Below are 16,672 nucleotides of genomic sequence, written 5' to 3'. Positions count from 1 at the left end.
AACGTTAAGTGTTCTTCCTTCTAGGCACAATGTCACTCTATTTCCCAGCCTGGCTTCTCTTGGATCAGGCAAGTGTCCAAATCCTTACAAACAGAATGTTAGTTGAAAGAAACTTTGCTAGTCATTCCTGGCCCAAGGCTAAAAAGAGTCTCCAAGTTACTTCTTTCTCCTTTTGCTGGCTGGAGGTAGATACTGTTGTGGAGTCATAAGATGGAAGGGGACTGGCTTCCAAATTCTTGCATGAAAATAATTGTGTGCAAACCAAGAACAAGAGCCTTGGATTATTGTATGGAAAATATAGTGCTTGTTTTGCATGTGAGTGATTGTACTTTGAAGTATAAAGAGAGGGGTCCTTTTTTCCCCTTTACATTTAGACACACCTCAACACAGGCTTATAGATCAGTTATAATAAACTGAATATGAGGTCATATGACTAGTTGAGATGCAAACAGTTACATGAATTCAAGAAATATTTTGAAGATTTTTTACATTACCTCATGATTGACCGTAATAAAAACATTTTTTAAAGAAAGAAATCAAGGATCAGACATGATGAGAGGTTCAAGTATTGGCTCCAAGAGGCTAAGCACACTCTACTTCTTCCCAAAATTAGTCTAAAATATCTGTTCAGTTTTACTAGAAAAAGGAAGATACTGGTGGGTCAGTAAGGTTCTATAACTTCCTCATACCTATCTTTCATATTTGGTGACTAGACCACCATTTGAGGAAGAGATTATCTGTGATTTTTTGAAAAATGTCAGGTTTCCTGGTTCTTGAAACCGATTTATTATTCAGAAGACCACTTATTTATCTTAAAGAAGAACAAGGTCAGTTTCATGGCTTTTCTGAATATTATCTTTACACCAGCTTTACAGCATTCTGGAAACCTCATTTCCCCAACAGCATGACATTCTCCTGCTTTCAATTTCTCCGCATCTTTTCAAGTTAGAAATTACTGATAGGATATCTGTTTATCCTATCCAGCCTTTTATCCTATTCCATTTTTACATTCTCTGTATTCTCTGATCACACTGGAATTCTTCCATTCCTCAAAGATGTTATACTATGACTAGCTTCTCAGTTCACCCACATGCTGTTTTCCTTCCCCAGGAACATAGCATCCCTCAAAACTTATTCACCCTTCCCTTGTTTACTATAAGATTTCACATGACAGATCAAACACATTTTTTCATATAAACCTTTCTGGACATCCCATTTTAAATAAAGACCACCATTGTGTGCTTTCATATATATATTCCTGTGATTTTTACTTACAAATATTGTCAGTTATAATTACTTATGTGATTATTTTGTAATATCTTACTCAATGTTTTCTAAGCCTCCTTAGATCAGAGATGATATAAAGTCATCTCTCCATATTTTCAAGGGGAATTGGTCTCAGGACTGTCCTTCCCCATAGATAACTAAATTCAAGGATGCTACAGTTCCTTTTTTAAAACAGTGTAGTATTTGCATATAATCTATGCACATTACCCCTCTACTTTAAATCATCTCTAGATTAATTATAATATCTACTACAACTTAAATGCCGTGTAAATAGTTATACTTTATTGGTTAGAATAAAATGAAAAGAAAAAAGAGGTCTATACATGTTCAGTATGGATACAATTTTTACCTGAATATATTTGATCTACAGTTGGTTGAATTCATGGATATAAAACCACAGTTAGGGAAGGGGACCTGTAGTTTACTCACCACGGCCTTACTCCCCTCAGGAACAATGCCTGGAGACTGTTTATTGTTAAAGATAACTGAAGTTCACCTACCTGATACACATCACCTTTCCTTACTTTCAGAGCCCCAGTTGAGTTCAGGTGTGTGATTCAGGAAATGTGTCCCTCTTTTCAACCCCTGAAGTAATTCTCAACTGATGTAAGTCAATCATTATGACCCAATTCCCATTGCAAGGGACTGGCATGAGCTGGGTATATGATACATTCTATCCAATGATTCTTGGAAGTCTAGTTGAGGACTTCTTAGACAGGTTTTCTTAATAATGACAATAGCAATTTTATTCATTATATTAGGATGCTGAGGATGACTCAACCAAACTCAACTACAAAAAATCCTATCATATTCATCAATTGCACATATAGGCTGAATAACAGTCATTGTCACGTTTAACCTATACTAACCATATTTAATTTGACCATTTATATTATACTTACAATCAATATATTTATACTACTTTATTGTAATAAAAAAAACTACCATGTGGTAGTTTAAAATGTGATACATGAGAAAATTTTATTTCTTCCAAATTCCTCCAGAGTTTATAAGGGGAGCTAATCAGAGATAGCAGGGCAGAAAGATAGAAAGGATCCATGACCTTGTAGTCATTGTTAAGTCATCAAATTAGTCCAGTTTGAAGATATATTAACTTACAGAACTTATGTGCTCTTCAAGAACTTTCTTATCCCGGTGGAGAAAAGTTTCTTAGAGATTATTTAAAAGTAATATTTCCAGAATGAATAAAAGCTATTTTACACACACACACACACACACACACACACACACACAGAATAAGCAATAACAATATAGATAGTACCTGGCATGTTTCTAAGCTTCGGCAATGATTCCACCTCAACCTTGAATACACTTATGGTCCTCATTTGACCAAGTCTTTCAAGATCCAAAATGGGTCCTTATATTCAGAATAATCCTTCATTCTCTCACATGCTTAGGCCAGCAGGCTCTCCTTTACACTATACTGCTACCCCAGACTACCAGCATAGCTTACTGGTTCTGATTTGGATATTAGGTGCTGTCAAAAGCTCATGTGTGAAACAATTCAAGAAAGTTTTGAGGTGAAATGATTGGGTTATGAGAGTTTTAACCTAATGGGTGGATGAATCCCCTGATAGGGATTAACTGGATAGTAACTGTAGGCAGATAAAGTGTGGCCAGAGGAGGTGGGTTCCTGTGGGTATGTCCTTGTTGAGCAGAGCTCTCTCTGCTTCCTACTGCCAGGTTGCCAACTGCTTCCTTCTGCCACACTCTTCCACCATGTTTTTCTGCCTCATCTCAGGACCTGAGGAATGGAGTATGCTGTCTATGGACTAGGACCTCTGAAACTGTGAGCCCTAACATAAACCCTTCCTCCTCTCATTTTTCTGGTCAGTTCTTTTGTTCACGGCAGTGAAAATCTAACTAAAACATTACTCTATTATGTTTTTTAATATCTTCACCTATGCATCATCCCCCAATCAACCAAAAGTCTCCTTATAGGAATTAAAATGAATAAGGCAGAACTTGGCATTTGGTAGATGCTGAATATGGAAATGTTCTACAGAACAAATGAGATGCATAAACTGAAATAACCAGGAAAAGCTAGGGAGAACAATGAGACTGGAGCTGGTCCTTGGTCATCAGGTAGAACAATGATCCTAAAAGGGCAGAAAACAGACCTTTCTCCTGAAGACACTGGCAAGTGGAAGGTTGAAGCATATATTTTTAAAGGATACTATGCAAAAAGATCAGGGTAACAAATAATATTGAAACCACAACTGAATGTCACTCCAGAGAGTCTGGAATTTACTTTGCAGGTGCAGGAATCCCATATTGATACTTATATTACAGTATTACATAAAAGTAGTCAATGATGTTGGTGAATAACAGGTAAAATGTCACATGCACTAATAAGCCACACAAGGTATATAAGGGATTGAACATAGGTGATACCTTTGTCTATGGAAAGGGATAGTGATGCAGAAGATAATTATAAGTAAAAAAATAGAAAACCCTACCACTGTACACATATTTGAGTAGCTGAAATCCAGAATATTGACATCACCTAGTTCTGATGAGGATGTAAAACAGAAAAATCACACATTCACTGCTGACCAGCAATGTAAAATTGTACAGGCACTGTGGAAGACAATTGGGATGTTTCTTGTAAAACCAAGCATATTCTTCCAATACACCTGTCATATTACTTTGTATTTATACAAAAGAATTGAAAACAGATGTTCATTCTAAAATTTGAGGAAAGAGGTTTACTTAAAATTGTCTAAACTTGGAAGCAGTAAAGATTTAATTAGGTGAATGAATAAACTATGGTATTTTCAAACAATGAAACATTATCAATCTTTAAAAAATGAGCTAAAAGCCACAAAAAGACATGGGAGAATCTTAAATGTGTATTACCAAGTGAAGTGAGCCAATCTTAAAATGCTACTTGCTCTCTGATTCCAATAATGTACTGTTCTAGAAAAGGCAAAACTACAGAGAGAGTAAAAAGCAGTGGTTGCTACAGGTTAGGGAAGAGAGAAATCAGTAAGACATAGAGGGTTTCTAGAGCAGTAAAACTATTCTGTATGATAATAGTGGATGTGTTATTATTTACTTATCAAAATCTAAAGAACATATAACACCAAGAATGAGCTCTAATGTAAACCATGCGTCCTGAATGATTATGGCATATTGATGTTGTTTCATTTATTGTAAGAAATATAGCACTTTGGTGGAAAAAAATGTCTTTAATGTGGGAGGCTATGCATTTCTAGGTGTGAAGGATAAAAGGAAATACTTTGAAGATAAAGCTGTTGCTAAGAAAATACATAAAAAGCCATCTCTATATCTATCTAATGATCTATCTAAATATATTACCTAATGAATGAGTAGTTTTGACAATGAGTTCATCTACATGAAGAAAGGAACATAATTTTTTTCATCCAAAGGGACTTTTTCCACATTCTACACAATTAAAGTTATTGACAAGTTTATTGGTTACCATTTTGAATGCCTATGTGATATAAATTATTGATTTTTATCATCCAATTTGTTAATTTTCCACCACCTGTATAGCTTGACAATGTTTTGTTTCATGATAATTTATAGTCATTTTACTGAAGAATAACACTGACATAATGATAATATATAAAACAATGAAAATTGTTGAACAATGTTCTAACACATCTTAATTATGAAAAAGATATAAACAAGAGCAGATGTATTGACCCAAGTATACACTTGAAATTCACTGTTGCAACTTTTCAATTTAATTCAGCTTTTTGATCAAGATAGTTTAATTATCATAACACCTAATCAATAATAAATAACATGCTTGTGAACTTTCTTCAGGGAAAGTTAAAATTTTATTTAAAAATAGCAATTAAAGGACATTTTAAACTCATGGAAGTCTTATTCAAATCATGTTCCTATACAATTGCAGGCATCCCCTGAGATCTTTCTAACTTTTAAGAAACTTTTGAAAATTCTAGATAGGGTCAAACTTCTTGATTCTCTATTGATCATGTCATGAACCTATAATGTGTTAGTCAGTTTTCTGTTATTATACCAAATACCTAAGATTTAAGAAAGGTTTACTTTTTTGTTCTTAATTTTTCCTTTTAATTTGAGTATTATAATTATATATAAAAGTGAAGTTTGTTATAATATATTCATATGTGCACACAATAAAACAGTATAATTCGATCAATTTCATTGATCAAATGTAAGGTAATGGGGAATTAAATTGATCAGGTCTACTTTTTTAATAGAAAACTTTAGAAAAGGTTTACTTTGGTTCACAGGTGTGGAGTTTCCAGTTCATATTTCCTGTTGCTTTTGGCCAGTTATGAGGCAGGACATCAAGGCAGGATGGAGGGTAAAGCAATCATTCACCTCATGGCCAGGACACAAAACAGTACAACAGGGTTCCACAATTTCATTCAAGACAGCCCTTCCATGACCTGAAGACCTCCCACTAGGCTCCACTTCCTAAAGGTCTCACTACCTCCTAATAACATCACCCTGGAGAACAACACTTTACCACATGGCCTTTGGGTAAAACTTAAGATCCAAACTGTATCATGTAGAATGAGCTTGGTCTGATCATTTAACTTTTAATAGTAATAGCCCAGTCGAAGAGAAACACAATATAATACCACATGATTTTTCTGAAATTGAGTATTTTAAAGACTTGCAGTTGATAAGCGTTTAATGCTTCACTTCAAATCAACTTCAATAAATGTCTTACCTCTTTTTCTTTTAAACCATTGTTCTGGCTAAATGATGTAGAGGTATCTATTTACTTTCTTACATTTGAAAGAACAAGATATATTTTCCTACACATAGTTCTTTGGACTCACAAATTATGTGGATTTATCATATAGTCTCTTTGCTTTTATCATATGGTTGAAGGGAATACTAGCAATTTGATGAACTCATGTTCCTTCCTTACCAACTTTTTGTTTAAATCTGTTGTTTGACTTCCTGAGCCCATTTCTCAGTTATTTTCTACTATTTACGATGTCCACCCAGAGAAATTCCAATCATTCTCTTTGTTTAAATCTCAACAGGGTATCAAAAATTATTTCAGGATCATTCACAATATTATTTTAATAATAGGATTTACCAAAAATTTTTATTTATTCCTTTATTTTTTTCTCTCTGTATAAACAGCCTGGGGGGATAGACAATTATAGAGGATCCTCTACAAAATTGTGTTATATTGTGGTGTGTTCTGTGTTGTATGTAATACAAAGTGTTTACTCTTACAACATTGAGTCAATTAATAGAATATGGAGCACTTGGATGAAAATAAGAGCATGTAACTCAACAATTTGACATTTAAATGTTAGAGTTGATTCTCAAGGTTGTATGAACTGTTTTCTGTCTTTGTATTTGGAAATCTGAGAGAAGAAAAGGTAGAGAATGCAGCACACAATTCATTTTAACCGTGAGCATCTTCCATTGTGAATCAAGAATTCATTCAAAACACATCTGGTATGAAGTTTGGCTTTTAACAGTAAAAACGGCAACATCTAACCTCATCACAGGTGTGCACAAAGGAATTGTGTTTTTCAGAGAGAGATATATTTTTAGATTTTAGATAATTCCAACAGGTTTTCAAAGGTAAGAGGGTGGGGAATCTTATAGCTTTTCAAATAAAAAGTCTTCCACCCACCTACATTTGGGGTATGCTACATACACAACAATACGAAACTCGGTTCTATGATTATGATTTTAAATGCTAAATAAATAAATAATTTGGTGAAACATTCTCATTTGCCTCTCCCCATTTTATAGAGAACAGGACAAAATATATCCTTCTATAGAATTCATATTCACATACAAAACGTAAAATTCTGTATTCCTTATTTTGCTTATCTGTTTCTACAAGATCCTATCTTGTATATGGTATGTGCATATGGGGAAAAATTAGTGTTTAAGTCTCATCTACTTACAACATCCACATAGCCAGACACCATTAAATATAGTTGAGTTGTCACTGTCTTGCTAGATCAGGCAAGGATGACAAGAATAAGCAAAGGAAGAAAGCCCCCGAGAGCCACTGACTGCAGCACAGGTGACACTAGGGTACCTTCCAACCCAGAACACAGAAGACTTTATAGCTCACAAACTAGCTTTCAAAACGCAGGCTTTTTTAAGAACCTTGCCAGTGGTTGGCAATTATGGAATTTCTAGTTCTAGTACTGTGCCTCACTTTTTTATACACAAAATCTATTAAGCAATTGCTAACTATCTAATTAATGGTCTGAGTAATCAAGATACTGAGAGACGACATCCATTCAATATAACCATTAAACAACATATGTTCTTAAAAACATGTTGGGAAAGTTCTCTCTTTGCTAATGAATGAAAACTTAAGCATTTCCCTGCCATTTCAGGCAACTATTTTAATTCTTATATAATAATAATAATAATAATTATAAATAATAATAATAACTATAAAACCCAATAATCTCTGTAAGTTTCTGAACAATGAGAATGATACTCAAAACTCTGACCATTTGCTTTAAAGCTATTTTCTTTAGCAACCTGAGCTGAGGTCAGTGGAGGAATGTCTCCTTCTCTCTCCACTATTTCTTCAGCTTATATTCGGTCTTTCTGATAACTTTGCAACTGGAGATAATTGAATAGAAAAGAGAGCAAAGAGAGAAGAGGAGGGGCATCAAGTTTCTTACATGGCTATTAAAGTCATAAGCGGAGTCTCACCTTATTGAACCTGCCAATATTTAAATATGCCTCTTCCCCTTCTTCATTCCTTTTATGATGTAATATTTAATATTTTCTGCATACTAAACCATTGTTGTACTTACTGCCTTAATACACAGCCAAAATCTGGATTTATTTTCATCTAGGACCATTTTAGTGAGCCAGTGTGTCTCCTTTCCATAGAGTGCCATCATCATATGACAGACCACAATGATCAGGAAAAGAGGGCAAACCATGGTGCAAAAGTATTTTTCAAATTGCTGCTTATGTCATATTTGGTCTTATCCAATTGGCAAAGTCATATGATCAAGCACAGAGTCAGCATGGAAAAGTGTAGACACAGGAATGTGATAAAAATTATGGGCTATCACTATATTTTATCACAGATGGGCTTTCCTGAAACTGTGTTCCTGATGCTCTGTCATGTCACTTCCCTGAATGCAGAAAACCTGCCTTCCTTCTTGCCAGTTATCAAGATCTCAGATAATCTAAGGTCATCTCTCTTATTTTCATGACCCAGAACTGTTCTCTGTTGAACACTCACACTCTATGTTTGAACAAACTCTAGGACATAAAACTGAGCCCAATTTAGTCTCCTTTTCTTTGCCCCCATATTTCCAAGAACTAGCATCTCACCTATTCCCTGTTGGATTGGAGGATAGGCATCCCCTAAATCACTCCTACACTTATGGATGTACACACATGTTAAATATATATCTATATCGATCTTCACACATTCATGGTGAAGGCAATCTTACTAAGCTTGAAATCTGGGGCGGGGGTGGGGGGCGCTTATCACCTTTCTTACTTGGCAATGAGTGTCTTTACAGTTCACTGATAGTGATCTCCAAAATCTATCTTTCAAATCTCTCTTGCTATCAATAGAATTCTGTGAATTCCTGCATCTAAATGAGGATTAAAATTATACCACCAAATCTTTTTTCCTTCAAAATATCCATCTCAATAGGACACTTTAGTCTGTTGTTTCATAAATATTATATCTAGGGCCTTTTGCTTTCTCAGTTACAATTGCCAAATTGACATCTTTTATGTGGAAAATTATGAAATTAGTGAAACAACTATGCATTTTACTTTCAAATGTAAAGAATGATAAAAATACTATAATGAAAATATATTTGGTTTTGTGCTTATTGATCTCAACTGATAATTATAGATTCATCAGTATAGATCATCTAAAAGACCACTGTTGAATTACTGTTATATCTTTCTCCTAGATCTATATCAATTTAAAAATCTGCTTATAAATGAATTTAGCACATTAGCAGAATATAAGATCAATGCTCACAAATTAATCATGTTCCTATACTCCAGTAATGGATCTGCTGAAAAAGAAATTAGGAAAACTATCTCATTCACAATAACCTCAAAAAAAAAAACTTGGAAATCAATCTAACAAAATAGATTTGCCATCATCATATGACAGACCACAATGATTAGGAAAAGAATGGAAACTACAAAACACTAAAGAAATAAGTTGAAGAAGACCTCAGAAGATGGAGTGATCTCCCATGTTCTTGGATAGGCAGAATTAATATTGTAAAAATGGCCACACTACCAAAAGTACTATACAGATTCAATGCAATACCCATCAAAATAACAAAGACATTCTTCAAAGAACTAGAAAATGTAGTGTTGAGATTCATTTGGAAAAATAAGAGAAACAGAATATCCAAAACAATTCTTAGAAGAGCAAAGCTAGAGACACCACAATATTGAAAATCAAATTATACTACTGAGCTATGATGTCGAAGATGGCATGGTAATGGCACCAAAAGAAGCATGAATACCAGTGCAATAGAGTAGAAGACACAGAGTCAAGCCCACAAAAATACAGTTACCCCATACTAGACAAAGGTGCCAAAAACATATGTTGGAAAAAAAGATAAACATTTTTACAAATAGTGCTGGGAAAACAGGAAATCTATATGTACTAGAAAGAAATTTAACCCCATCTCTCGCCCTGCAAAACGTTAACTCAAAGTGGACCAAAGGCCTGGGAATTAGACCAAGCACTCTGCAAATTCTAAAAGAAAATATAGCTCCAAGACTTCAACAGGTCAACTCAGGATCCCACTTCCTTAACAAGACTCTTAAAACACAAGAAGTAAAATTTAAAAAAATTAATAAGTGTGATGGCATTAAATTAAAAATATTCTGCACAGAAAAGTAAACAATTAAGAGCATGAAGAGAGAGCCTACAGAATGGGATAAAACCTTTGCCATCTGCTCCTGAGCTAGGGAATTAATATCTAGAATGTACAAGGAACTCAAAAAACACCAAGAAACAAATAGCTAGATCAAGAGATGGGCAAAAGAACTAAACAGATGATTTTATCATTCTCAAATGATAAAATACAAATGGCCAAAGAACATTTGAAAAAAATGTTCAACATCTCTGGTATAAGGGAAATGCAAATTAAAACTACACTGATATTTTATCTCACTCCAGTCATAAAGGCAATTATCAAGAATACAAATAATAATAAATGTTGGCAAAGATGTGGGGAAAAGGGTACACTTTTACATTGTTGGTGGTACTACAGATTAGTGCAATCTGACATACAGTATGGAGATTCCTCAAAAAACTAGGAATGAAACCACTATATGACCAAGCTATACCACTCCTTGATATATATCCAAAAGATTTAAAATCAGCATTCTACAATGACATAGCCACATCATTGTTTATAGCAGTACAATTCACAATAATGAAGCTATGAAAACAACCTAGATGTCCTTCAACAGATGAATAGATAAAGAAAATGTGATACACATAATGGAGTATTATTCAGCCATAAAGAAGAATGACATTTTGACATTTTCCAGAAAATGGATAGAACTGGAGATTAGCATGCTAAATCAAATAGGCTAGTCCCAGAAAGTCAAAGATTGACTCTTTTCTCTGGTATACAGAAGCTGATCCAAAATAAGATTTCTGTATGTATGTATGTGACTGTATGGCCAATGTGATTCTATAATATGTATACTCAAAAAATGAGAAAATATATCCCATCTATGTATTATATATCAAAGTATATAAGTGCATTCTATTGTCATGTATAACTAATTAAAACAAATAAAAAATAATAAAATAAAAAATAAGATGGAGGAGAAGGATGGAAAAAAGGAAGAAACAGAGAGAAAGAGAGAAATTGAGAGGGGGAAACAGGGAGGGGGAATATCATCAAAATAGAAGAAAGATCAGTAAATGAAGGGGATTTAGGGAAGGGAAAGGACTGAGGAGGAAGAAGGGATGGGAGAAGGGAACAACAGTGGAATGAATCTGACTGAACTTTTGTATCTACATATGTCCATATAGCACAGTAAATTCCCTCATCAGTTATATACACAAGATACTCACTTAAAAAAAACTTATAAATAAATTTTTAAAACATCAGTAGAGTAGAGGGAGGGGAGTAGGGCGGAAAGGAGGCGACTAAGTGTTGGAGACTGAATTAGAGCAAATTATAGTCTATGCTTTTGTGATCATATCAAAATATATCCCAAGGTTTTATATAATTAAAAATAACCAATAAAATGATGATAATATTTTTGATATCTGAAGAAAAATCTGATGACTATTCTGACTATAGATTCACCTAAGTAAACTGTACAAATATTAAGAACCAATAGCAAATCTTGAGTGTTGCCTTGAGTACATTCTCCACTTATAATTTATTAAACATTGTGAGTTACATCTATAGAGGATGCAAAAGTACAAACACCACATGAAAACTCCAAAGAAATGGATGGAAGTTACAATGCAAAAAACAAGCTTTGGCAACTGTAAACATGCAATGAATCTTAGCAATTCTATTATTACATGAACAACAAATACCCAGCAATGCTTTCCAGGTATTTTAAGGTAGTTTTGCTGGAATTTCTCTTGAGTCCTGACATGTGTTTTTCAATCTGTCCAAACAGCCATTGAGCCCTCCATCACAAGAAATACCAAAGCAACATTTAATACCTAGATTCTTACAATTATTTGAGTTTTCTTAAAATAATCACTTTAAATTTACTTCTACAGGACCTACCGCATTGAATACAGAGTGAAGTTTCAGAATAATAGCAGGTCTACATTTTTTAGCTTTTCAGGTTGCACTAAGTGGCAGCGAGTCTTTGAGCAATACTCCTGCTTAAACACTGCCAATTCCCACATATAAATTGCTGTCAAAACTTACTTTTATTTTGTCCTACTTCTCTAGTGTTCTTGAATGTTGAAACTCTGGACCTTGATTGTCTTATCCAGACCACCTCATCCATCCTATCACAAACTTCTTCAATATTTTTCCTTTCCTTTGCCTTTTGGAAAACTCTTCATTGTATCCTCATGACTCCAAGGAAAATCACCCATGAGCTTTAACCAGACACCTCTCATGCTTCTTCTGTCTTTTTCCGTAACTTAGCACTCAGTCACAAAGTGACTTGATTTAACTTCTCCACCTGCACCCTCCTGCAGCTGTCAATCATGTCCATACCGCTCCAAACACTTCTTTCAGGATGCTATTCTGATATTTTCCTTTAGTTCTTTCTACCCTTTTAGAAGGGAGTTAACTAGTTTGGCTTTTTTTGACATTCCTTTTTTTTTCCCCCCCTAAGGAGTCTAAAAAGTATGTATTACTTTTTTTTTTCCAGTTGACTCACTCTCTCTTCTCTTCTCTGCTTTTAATATGTCCTTTTTTTTGGCACTTCAGCATTCATATATAGCTGATTTTAAAAGACTTTGCACTGTTCTCCCCAACCAGAAATTGGGTGAGATTACCTTTGTTCTTCAAAACCTAAAAATTGATGAGTACATAGAAAATTAAAGATTGACGGGTACAGAGTAAACTCTTCATGAATATTGGTTGAATGACTGATCAAATAGATTAATTTTTTTTTCTGTCCATGAGCCCAGATCAGTTTTCTGTCAAAATGGCTAATCAATTAATGACCCTAAAAAGCCATTCTATAAATAACACTTCTATTACTAAAGGATAAGGTTTATTTCTCTTTCCATACCAAAGTCCAAATACTCTAACCTTGTCAAATCTTCTGTGTCTTTTTTATTAAAATTTCAACAATAAAAAATCCTTGTGGAGCCCAGACACATTATAATCTTTTTTTTTTTTTTTTTTTTTTTTTTTTTTTAATCAGGAGAACGAGAATACAAAAGCACAGAATTGTATGGGTCATGGTCCAAAAAGTGATGCTAAAAGAGAAATATAAAGGAAAGCTTTAATAATGTTTAGGGATTACTACTACTAAATACTAATTTGGGAAGGATTGAAACAGAATATAATGAAAGAAATTTCTTTTTTGTTGTTTATTTTTTTTTTCAAAGTTTTCTGTAAAGAAGAAATTTTATGTAAGGCTAAAAATTATAGTTAGGGCACAAAGATAAGAATGACAACTGGTCCAATTTCAAAGTAGAAGATTATCTGGACATGCTTCAAATCCTCTTCAAATTTTATCTCATTCTATATTTTATTCTTTTATTTATATCATAGTTGGACTCTGCCTTGACTTGGAGTCATTATAATCTTGGTATCCCTAAGTTTTATTTTATAACTCTTATATCTAATACAAGGTGATACTCCATACATTCTTATTGGTAAGGGTAAATTCTAAAGCCATGAAGAATGCACACACAATAGTGAAGCTTGCTAAATTCTGAAATTGAATATTAAAAGTATGTCAGTAATGGTTTGGATTCTGTTGAAGATAGAGGGATAGATAGAGGAAATGAAGTGGCCAGAGAGTAGCAGCCTCTTCTGAATCATGCTTTCTTATAGTGCATCTAGGCAACAATCTGGAGAGTTTTCACGCTGGGGTCTGTTCATGCTAGAGTCTGTCAATCAAAAATTCCTATTTTGAAATCTAATCTCTAGTGGTAGTAACAGGTGTGACTAGGTCATGGAGTGAAGCCTCGATGTCTGGCATTAAGGTCCTTATAAAGGAGTCTTAAAGGAGTCTGTTGCCCTCCTGCCATGTTAGGATACAGAAGGCATTGTCAATGAGGAGGATGCCCTCACCAGGTTTTGAATGTGCTACCACATTGACCTTGGACTTCTTCCTCTCCAGAATTTTAAGCCATAAATTTCTGTTGTTTACAAGTTATTTGTTTATAGGATTCTGAATAGATTCATAGCCTGCATGACAGCTTGCCCCTAGATTCACAGACATGGGTTCCCCAGAATTTTGGGTTGGTTACTTTCTGTGAACATCTCTGATTTATGAGCAACAATTCCCAACAGACAAATGTATATTAGATAGCAATTTTTGTATTAGGTGTTCTGGCTACAAGATATCTGAAAGGAGAATATAAATACCAGTGGGGAAAAAAGAAAAAGATAAAATTTTAATAGATTAAATTAAGTAAAAGGTGAGAACATTTAATATATAATAGGTTTGAGCATGGCCAAGCCAAAATATTATTATTAATAATAATAACAAAAAAATACAGTCACAAAAGACTTCTTAGAGAAAATGAATCTTAGAAATTGCAATGAGACTACCAGCTTAGATAAGAATAAGTCAGGAAAGATGATGAACACAAGCACCACAGGCAAATTAGACAAACTGGGAATTTTTATCTATTTTGCTCACTAATATATTCTAAGTACCTAAAACAATTCCTATTGCACAGTAGGTCTAGCATAAATATATGTTGAGGGAGTGGATAAAATAATACTTTGTAGAAATGAGTAGGGTAGAGAGGGGTGGAAGTTTTAACTTCTTCAGTCCCTCTTAAAGGTATGGGATAAGATTAAGAGTGGTTGGAGCCAGGCTGAAGAGGGATGAGGGAGCAACGCATGGAGGACTTTGGGTGCTGCTGTCAAGGAGTTGGGGCAGGATGGTGAGAGGCCAAATGGTTTGGTCAGGTTCATGTCATTATAAACCACTCAAATGTGGATAAGAAGATGGGTTGGAGAAGTACATGGTAAGACAGCAGGATTATAGAGGCCCTCAGCTAGAACACAGGGCAGAGGCCATGAAGATCTAAACTGCAGAACTAGTGAGAAAGAGGGAGATAAACAGACATATGGACTCTACTTATTCTGAAAGTTTGAATTCCCATGCAGACATGAAATCTCAGGATGACATGCATGCTTTCCTGAAGCAGAAACATTTCAGAGTCTGGATGGCTAAAATGTAGCCACATCATGTCCTCCAGAGATTTCAAGTTGTGTGTACACCTAGAAAATTTTGACTCAGTAATAAAAAGAAATGCATTCTGAAACAGGGGGAGAGGGGTGAAAAAGGGAAAAAAAAAACTTGAACACTTAATTTGCACATCAAATATAGAAGTGATTATTAGCACATTAAAAAAATAGTGTTCAACATTTGTAGTCATCTGGGTAATGCAAATTTAAAGCATGAAGACATAGTACATACACTGACAAAATGTGATAAAATTTAAAAGACTGAAAGCAGTAAATGTCACTAAACACTAATTTGGCCTCTTGGATTCTCATATATTTTAGTGTGCACAAAGGAAGTGGCACAGTCACTTTAGTGGTACAAACATGCTTTTATAAAGTCTTTTTGATGAAGTTAATATATACCTGCCCCATGCCTCGGTAATGGTGATCAGGCATTTATCTAAAAGAAATGAAAATACAATTCCATAAAAAGGTTCATGAAAGAATGTTCACAGCAGCTTTAATCATAATAGCCCCTACTAGCCCACCGGTGCCTTTCAGTAAGAAAATAAATAAGCAAAATTGAGATCTGTTCATACATTGGCATCTTTGAGCTGCATAAAGGAACAAGATTCTGATACATGCAACAAAATGGCACAGTCCAGCTTCAGGCCAAAATCCACATGTGGTGTTTCAGGCCTGACCACCAGTAAAAGCAAGGCTTTGCTAAGTAGTCTGCAGAGGGGACACTGTCTTCTTCACACCACACTTTGTGCACAGCCTCACACAGATATGGTGCAGTTTTTTGGAGGGAATTTTGGTCCAGGACTCCAGCAACCCTGGGTCATCCAACCTTATGTTCATGGCTGCATTTCTAGTCCAGGTGATTACATTCAGATCCTCTTCATGGGTTCTTGGATGGGGCGCTCTTCCACTTTGTCTCTGTGCCTTTGTACTACTGACTCTTGCCCTCTGTTTCTACTTGGACCATGAAAAGAGGCAAGCCCTTGCCTTGATGGGCCAGTGAGAAAATTCCTCCCATCTGTGCATATTTACCTGGATCTTCTGGGGTTCAGAAAACCACACCCCAAAGTAAAGGCCTCAGAAGTAAAGTATCTCTCTGATCTTTTTCAGCATTCCTCTTATTTTCCTCATTTCCCCCTAGACAAGCTATTAAAAACTAGAATCTTCTTTCCTTGAAGTGTGGTGGGGTATAGAATCTAGAATCTCTTTCTACAAATCACGCCATAATACCTGAAAATATTCCTCTAATTTTTCCATGTTTTTCTGTGTAAGCATTGACTATAAATCAATTTTCTTTGTTTGATTATAAGTTAGAATAACCATATTCTAGAAATATCCCTGAAAGGAAGGATTGCTGCAGAGAGGCAAAGAAGAATCTTCACAGACATTCCATGCCGGGTTTCCCTCACTCTATTAATATGAGGTCATAGCTCTTTGTCCAATCATGTTCTCTATGACTGTCCCTGATTAATTGAACCTAAGCATACAAATGGGTAGTTCATGCTTGATCTTTCAGT

Source organism: Urocitellus parryii, unplaced genomic scaffold (genome assembly GCF_045843805.1).
Source record: "Urocitellus parryii isolate mUroPar1 unplaced genomic scaffold, mUroPar1.hap1 Scaffold_40, whole genome shotgun sequence".
Lineage (NCBI taxonomy): Eukaryota > Metazoa > Chordata > Mammalia > Rodentia > Sciuridae > Urocitellus > Urocitellus parryii.
This window is presented reverse-complemented; position numbering follows the sequence as displayed.